The sequence below is a fragment of the Salvelinus fontinalis genome, chromosome 13 (assembly GCF_029448725.1).
Source record: "Salvelinus fontinalis isolate EN_2023a chromosome 13, ASM2944872v1, whole genome shotgun sequence".
NCBI classification, from domain to species: Eukaryota; Metazoa; Chordata; class Actinopteri; order Salmoniformes; family Salmonidae; genus Salvelinus; species Salvelinus fontinalis.
Genome location: NC_074677.1, coordinates 48519674 through 48527930, shown reverse-complemented (window position 1 = coordinate 48527930; position 8257 = coordinate 48519674). Strand labels below are relative to the sequence as shown.

Genomic DNA, 8257 nt, shown 5'->3' with positions numbered 1-8257 from the left:
TAGCCTAGCCTATTATTTCAGACGAGATGTCAGACTGGTATATACATTTTTTACAGTGACAGAGACGTTTCCCTCCGTAAACTAGTCGCCTGAGGGTGGCGCCAAAAGAGCAAATAGTGCCCCTTGTGCTATCCTCTGTTGAATTGGATTCCATTACAATCAAACTAATGCCAAAATATGATACATTGAATATATCAACAACTAAATAATCACATATGTGAGTAGATGGTTTTAGAAGTTTGTGAGAAAAAAATAATATCATGAGGTTAGGGTACTGACACATTATTAAATCACACCTGAAACCTATCCATAGAAACTCCCATCGGGAGATCGACTAACACATTTGTGTATGAGCTCAAGTAGCCCAAAATCAATATTAATTTCAGTCACCCTCTGTTTTATCATAAATTGTTGAAGTCCCACCATTATGATTTAGGTAGTAAATCCGTGTTTACGTCTCAGGGGTTCAGCCTGCGGCATCCAGTGATGTGGATGAGAAGTTGCTGAGGCTGAGACAGAGAGCGGAGTTCGGTGGAGCCCCACCTCCTACCACGCTCTTATGCGCGGTCTGGAGAGCAGAGCAAGTGCTGAAAAATTATCCTCACTTGATTTCTCATAACAAATACGTGCTTCGTTTACTCTACGCGGTGACATATTCCGTTTTGTGATTAAGACACGTGTGACATTTTAAATACTTAAAAAAAAGATCGTTAAATCTGTATTTCGTGGTGTGTGGGTTTTACGCACGACATTCGCAACGCTTGAGAAACTTGGACTAAAGGGATAGATAGATAGATAGGTTGAAGATGAGTGCATATCTTCGCTAAGGTGCAGTTGCAACATTATTTTAGAGTAGAGAAAAGCAATTGAACGTCGTGGCCAGAAGCATAGAGTTCATGACTATTGGTTATTATCTGTAAAAACGAAATAAATTAATTCTAGCTTGATTTGTGTTCTTTTTCGCGGTCAGAAAAATAGCGTTTTTTTTGACAGCGGTATAGAATGGAAGGCTGCACAATGACATGGGAATGGATTCATCGAATTTGAAGGTAAAGTTATCAATGGTACTAATGGATTTGCTCTCAACTGGTGATTTTTTTCGTCGTCGTGATACAGTATTTGGATTGATTCATTGATACTGAGGTTTGAGGGTTATATACCTGCCTCTGGGACGACAGAAGGAAAAACCACGAGACAATCGCATCCTAAGAAGTCTTTGGCAAAGGTAAATTAAATATATTGACATACAACCAGAATAATGCTTTCCAAGATAAAAGCATGTGCAGTATGTCATGTTTAAAAGTCAGACGTTTCTTAGTAAAGGTTAATTGCCTCTTTCTAAATAGCAAAGTATGTCTGATGATACGATATTTTGTTGCTGTATGTATACTTTGTAATACAATATACAGTCAGTCATTAAATATAGCCTAGTGTACATTTAAACACATTTAAAAGATGGGTCATTCAAACCACTCCCCAATAGTTCGTTTTCCTGCGAATACGATTAACCAGGTGCAATAGCTTGAATCGGACACTTGTTTGACTAAAAGCCCTTAAACGTCTGGAGTCGCCACTCTCTCTTTCTCTATCTCACTCTCTCCCTCCCCGCAGTGAAAGCAAGAGATGCTCTTATCGACCAACTATGCATACTGACCAGCCATACAGGCTTTATTCGTTTAGCATCGTCCATCAATATTGCGTTCCCACTTCCCACATATTAAACGTAATTTTGACAGTCTACATGACTCCAGACGCAGCTCTTCAGTGCGTATATACATTTTTCAGAGACTGAGCGCATTTCTTTAGTGATACACGCATATGCTTTATCCATACCCTCCCAAATATTGACAAGCAGTACACATGGGCAGAGTATGGATAAATATTGCTCCTCATGGTGATTAGTATTATTGTTGTCTTGTCATAAAAAGTAACTATGCATCTAACTTCATATAGATTATTAGAGATTACTGAGAGGCAAGGGAGCAGTATGTTATGCAGTCTATTGGCTTGCTACTCAAATCAATATGAAGTGTATAGACTAGCTCTTCTGGAGATAGATTCTCAGACTAAACAATGGCAGACACGTTGTTGGGTTCCCTTTTCAAGAATTGTGTTTTAATAATTATATTTGTGTGTTTATTGGTGAGCTGCTTCTTGTATGTTTTAGAGTCGGCATAAAGTGATGTGTTTCTGCACATATTAGATGGCATGGGTATGGCTTGAAGCTAAGGCCAGTGCTTGGGAAGGGATTTTCATCTTGGGCCATTCACACACATTGATTCAATCAGACCGCCATGTCTCTGATGTGCAATCTTCAGACATTGATTTATCAAATTACTTCCAATTTCCATCCATTCCCAAAAACATCACTCAACTACAATGCATATTTCTAAGGTAGACAGTTAAAGTATGTTTGAAACACTTTGCGGGATGAAGGCCTACTGTATGTACACATGCTTATTCATGACTTAACTCAAGCTTTCAATGCATGATATACACAAGCCTTTGAGCTACACTCACATTCTCAAATTCAGCTCTGTGTGTTTGTGACAAAGTGATTTCAACCCTTATACGTCTACGGTAACAAGGTGATTTAAAGAGACATGTATTGCCATATGGCATGAACCCAAGGAATGAAACCATTAGTGGCAGAGCAATATAGGCCTACTGTACTGTGTTTGAAATGGAATCATTGTGAGACAGAGGAATGATGAGTCAGTTAATGATGCATTGCTGCTGAGGCTTATCCCAGAACCTGTTGCAGTCTGATGACCATGATCTGTCAGTGACCAGGCTGTGGGGAAGAGAAAAGGTCACTGCCACACTGAAGGCTGATGTCACCAGGATGCCTTGTAAAAGCTGTTGATAAAAGCTGCTCGTGCTACAGCTGATAATGAAAATGGCGGACAAACATCAGGATTAGATCATTCTTATGTCTATAATTGTTCAATGCATGCCAAAGGTTATATTCTCTATGGCATTTTGATGAATGGAGAGCCATGATTCTAGAGCACTTCAACACACGGAATCCCTGGGCTGCAATTATGACCCAGTAATGGCTAGTGCTATGGTTCTTCATACATCTGGACTGGGTTCTTCATACATCTAGGAATTAGAATACAAGAATGGACATTAACCTTCTTGTGATGGTTCAAAGGACAGCCATGTTGGTCTGGGAGTTGGTCAACCATGGGTTGCCAGTGCTGTAATAAGATATTGTGTAAAACCATGAATGTGAAGAATGCATCTGCAATGTACATGTATGTATGTTAGCTAGCCAGCCAGTTTTAGAGGAATGATTCCAGAATGTAAAAAAATTAACTGCCAATATACCAACTTTCCATTCAAATAATGCAGTCAATCCACAGCCATATACTGGCTCAAATCAGTTCATGAAGGACAAGTTGTAAATGCAACAACAAGTACTGATATTGTATCATATAATAGCACTCACAGCTTTCCAAGAAAACACAATCTGAGACATTTAGGGTCTTTTTGTATATATTTTAGATGCTATTTATACAGAAAATGTGTATAAAACCCATATTAACTGTATTTATAGTTATATGGCTATGTTAGGTGCACAATAATTTAATTAGACAATTTCTGATACATCACATGCCTTACTTTTATTTTCCTGCATATGTAAAGCAGGAAATGCATCAGCTATGCCTCTACTGCCATTCATTTCAATAAGACTGCTTTTGGACTTCTCACTGACCATGATGGCTGCTATTTCGCCCCATTGTGGAACTTTGAGGGTTTATGACATATCCCCTCTAGTAATTGAATAGGATCTCTATGGAGTAGTTGATATTCTTCTTCACATATTTTGTCTCACTCAATATGATAGCAATCCAATGTTGTGCATATTCTGAACTCTTGGATAATGTTTTATTAATGTTTACTTAGAAATATGCTGGAACTGCATGAGTAATTTAATATCACAATTACATCAGAATTATTATTATTATATTATTTTTGGGGGTGAATATAGCACAAGCCATTGACCTCATTACTCGTTCTGGCTTTTCCAAAATTCCAGTGCTGTTGAACTCACCCTCTGTTGAGGAGATACACACAACGTGCAGTGCTGCAGCCCTCAAAAGCACACGTTATTACAGTCCAGGTTGAGTTGTAATTGTGTATCTGCTCTTATCCGTTACCTGAAAGTATACGGACTCTTATCTCAAATGGAAACTGGGCTTAGACTCTTCAGTGGAGTAGTCCACTCATAGGTATGAATAAGCTATGTTTGTTACTCTGTGTATTGCTTCTGGAATTGAGGCTTCCATAGACTCTTATCTGAGGATGAATGTATGACTATAGTCTGAGTTGTGTGTGTGTGTATGTACCTGATCTGGAGACTGTTGAAAGAATATTGTTGTAATTATCACCTTGGAAGTGATTATGTGATCACTTCTAATGAGTGTTTGGAGTCTCTTATCTAGAGGAAAGTGTGGTTATGGCTTTATTAAGGAGACATTTTAAAGAACCTCTGAGAGACATTCCTTCACTGTATGGAGACTCCTGAAGGGCCATATGACACTTATTGGGAGTGAGTTTTATATGATTAGCCTAACTGAGTGAGTGGTATCTTTTTGTCCCTTTAGTATTTAGGATCTCTTGGGATCTGTTTTAGATACTGTATGTCATCTGAGAAGCTTTTGAATTGTTTTCACGCAAGTCAGTACAGTACTGCAGTCCAATGCTGCTTTCATCATGCTGCTTTGTAAAGCAACAATTTCAAAGGACATATTGTTATGGATCATTGCTGTTGAACTTGATGACTGTCTTCCTCACCAATGGTGGACATGGAGGATGAGGGTGATAATGTGCTCTGGGTTAACTAGCTGTCATTGTGTCAATACGTTTATTTGTCTCCATATGTTTGTCACCACAAGCTCATCACATTAACAGGTCTATAGGCTAGAAAAGTAATGTATTCTCTGATCTCCTCCAATTTAGTTTATTTATAAAATCTTAATAGATGGCAACATGTTTAGTTTCTATGTAGCTGTAGTCTTAGGTTTTTAAAAAAACGGTGCTTTATGATGTACTCTTTAAACATGCTTTTACTTCACATGCTATCATTCAAGCCACATCGACTGGAGGCTGCCCTGCAAATGTAAAAAGGACACATCAATAACTAAGCAATTAGTGCATCAATAACGTGCACTTCCAATCTTAACGGATTCAAAGGAATTGGATTTCTAATTGGAATTCTAGACATGCTCATGTTTTGCTGTTTAGTTTTAACATGTATTTGCTTTGCTCTGCTTTGGAACATTGTTGCATGCAAAGAGGAGCAGAAAAATACTGGCCTATGGCCAAAAATATATGCAGCTATAGGATCGCTAAATTTGTTCACGCATGCTTTTTGACACACACACGCACACACTCACCCACATACTGTACACACACTTTTTCTATTCTTGTGGGGTCACAGAGTAACATTTATTTCCATTCAAAATCCTATTTTCCCTAACCTTAACCCTAACCTTGACCCCTAAACCTAACCCTAACCCCTAATTCTAACCCAACCGCTAAGCTTAAAGCCTTGTTCTTGTGGGGATGTGGGAAATGTCTCCATGAGGAAGAATTTTCCTTGTTTTACTATCCTTATGGGGACTTTTGGGTATTTCAGGTCGAGCCCCCCCCCCCCCCCCCCACACACACACACACACACACACTCACAAAAAACGTCCTCTCACTGTCAACTGCGTTTATTTTCAGCAAACTTAACATGTGTAAATATTTGTATGAATATAACAAGATTCAACAACTGATACATAAACTGAATAACTTCCACAGACATGTGACTAACAGAAATGGAATAATGTGTCCCTGAACAAACGGGGGTTAAAAATCAAAAGTAACAGTCAGTATCTGGCGTGGCCACCAGCTGCATTAAGTACTGCAGTGCATCTCCTCCTCATGGACTGCACCAGATTTGCCAGTTCTTGCTGTGAGATGTTACCTCACTCTTCCAAGGCACCTGCAAGTTCCCAGACATTTCTGGGGATAATGGCCCTAGCTGTCACACTCCGATCCAACAGGTCCCAGACGTCCTCAATGGGATTGAGATCCGGGCTCTTTGCTGGCCATGGCAAAACACTGACATTCCTGTCTTGCAGGAAATCACGCACATAACGAGCAGTATGGTTGGAGGCATTGTCATGCTGGAGGGTCATGTCAGGATGAGCCTGCAGGAAGGGTACCACATGAGGGAGGAGGATGTCTTCCCTGTAACCCACAGCGTTGAGATTGCCTGCAATGACAACAAGCTCAGTCCAATGATGCTGTGACACACCGCCCCAGACCATGATGGACCCTCCACCTCCAAATCGATCCCGCTCCAGAGTACACGCCTCGGTGTAACGCTCATTCCTTCGACGATAAATGCAAATCCGACCATCACCCTTGACAAAACCGCGACTCGTCAGTAAAGATCACTTTTTGCCAGTCCTGTCTGGTCCAGCGACGGCTGGGTTTGTGCCCATAGGCGACGTTGTTGCCGGTGATGTCTGTTGAGGACCTGCCTTACAACAGACCTACAAGCCATCAGTCCAGCCTCTCTCAGCCTATTGCGGACAGTCTGAGCACTGATGGAGGGCGTGTGTTCCTGGTGTAACTCGCCAGTTGTTGTTGCCATCCTGACCTGTCCCGCAGGTGTGAAGTTCAGATGTACCGATCCTGTGCAGGTGTTGTTACACGTGGTCTGCCACTGCGAGGACGATCAGCTGTCCGTCCTGTCTCCCTGTAGCGCTGCCTTAGGCAACTCACAGTACGGACATTGCAATTTATTGCCCTGGCCACATCTGCAGTCCTCATGCCTCCTTGCAGCATGCCTAAGGCACGTTCACGCAGATGAGCACGGACCCTGGGAATCTTTCTTTTGATGTTTTTCAGAGTCAGTAGAAAGGCCTCTTTAGTGTCCTAAGTTTTCAGAACTGTGACCTTAATTGCCTACCGTCTGTAAGCTGTTAGTGTCTTAACGACCGTTCCACAGGTGCATGTTCATTCATTGTTTATGGTTCATTGAACAAGCATGGGAAACAGTGTTTAAACCCTTTACAATGAAGATCTGTGAAGTTATTTGGATTTTTCCGAATTATCTTGGAAAGACAGGATACTGAAAAGGGGACGTTTCTTTTTTTGCTGAGTTTACATACTAACATACAATAGCAGTCAAACGTTTGTTCACACCTACTCATTCAAGGGTTTTTCTTTAATTTTCACTATTTTCTACATTGTAGAATAATAGTGAAGACATCAAAACTATGAAATAACACATATGGAATCATGTAGTAATCCCCCCAAAAATCGATTTTCGATTCTTCAAAGTAGCCACCCTTTGCTTTGATGACAGCTTTGCACACGCTTCGCAATCTCTCAACCAGGTTCACCTGGAATGCTTTTGCAAGAGTCTTGAAGGAGTTCCCACATATGCTGAGAACTTGTTGGCTGCTTTTCCTTCACCCTGCGGTCCAACTAATCCCAAACCATCTAAATTGGGTTGAGGTCGGGTGATTGTGGCGGCCAAGTAATCTGATGCAGCACTCCATCACTCTCATTCTTGGTCAAATAACCCCTACACAGCCCGGAGGTGTGTTTAGGGTCATTGTCCTGTTGAAAAACAAATGATAGTCCCACTAAACACAAACTAGATGGGATGGCATATCGCTGCAGAATGCTGTGGTAGCCATGCTGGTTAAGTGTGCCTTGAATTCTAAATAAATCACAAACCGGGTACCCAGCAAAGCACCCCCACACCATAACACATCTTCCTCCATGCTTCACGGTGGAATCCACACAAGCGGAGATAATCCGTTCACCTACGCTGCATCTCACAAAGGCACGGCGGTTGGAACCAAACATTTCTAATTTGGACTCATTTCACTGAAGGGCCGTTTTCCACCGGTCTAATGTCCATTGCTCGTGTTTCTTGACCCAAACAAGTCTCTTTTTCTCATTGGTTTCCTTTAATATTGGTTTCTTTGCAGCAATTCAACCATGAAGGCCTGATTCACGCAGTCTCCTCTGAACAGTTGATGTTGAGATGTGTCTGTTACTTGAACTCTGTGAAGCATTAATTTGGGCAGCAATCTGAGGGGCAGTTAACTTTAATGAATTTATCCTCTGCAGCAGAGGCAGCTCTGTCTTCCTTTCCTGTGTTGGTCCTCATGAGAGCCAGTTTCATCATAGTGCTTAATGTTTTTTTGGACTGCACTTGAAGAAACGTTCAAAGTTCTTT

At 41.0% G+C, this 8257-nt stretch overlaps 1 protein-coding gene across 3 annotated transcripts in view; it reads left to right on the top strand.

Annotated features, from left to right (window-relative positions):
* Nucleotides 1–515: 515 nt before the first annotated feature.
* Nucleotides 516–8257, top strand: part of LOC129868832 (protocadherin-1-like) — a 97252-nt gene continuing 89510 nt past the window's right edge. For 2 of the 3 annotated variants that reach the window (XM_055943110.1, XM_055943112.1), the window contains exon 1: nt 516–1225. The gene's annotated coding sequence lies outside the window, so the exon portion shown is untranslated. The remainder of the gene's footprint in view (nt 1226–8257) is intronic. The other variant, XM_055943111.1, reaches the window with a different exon arrangement.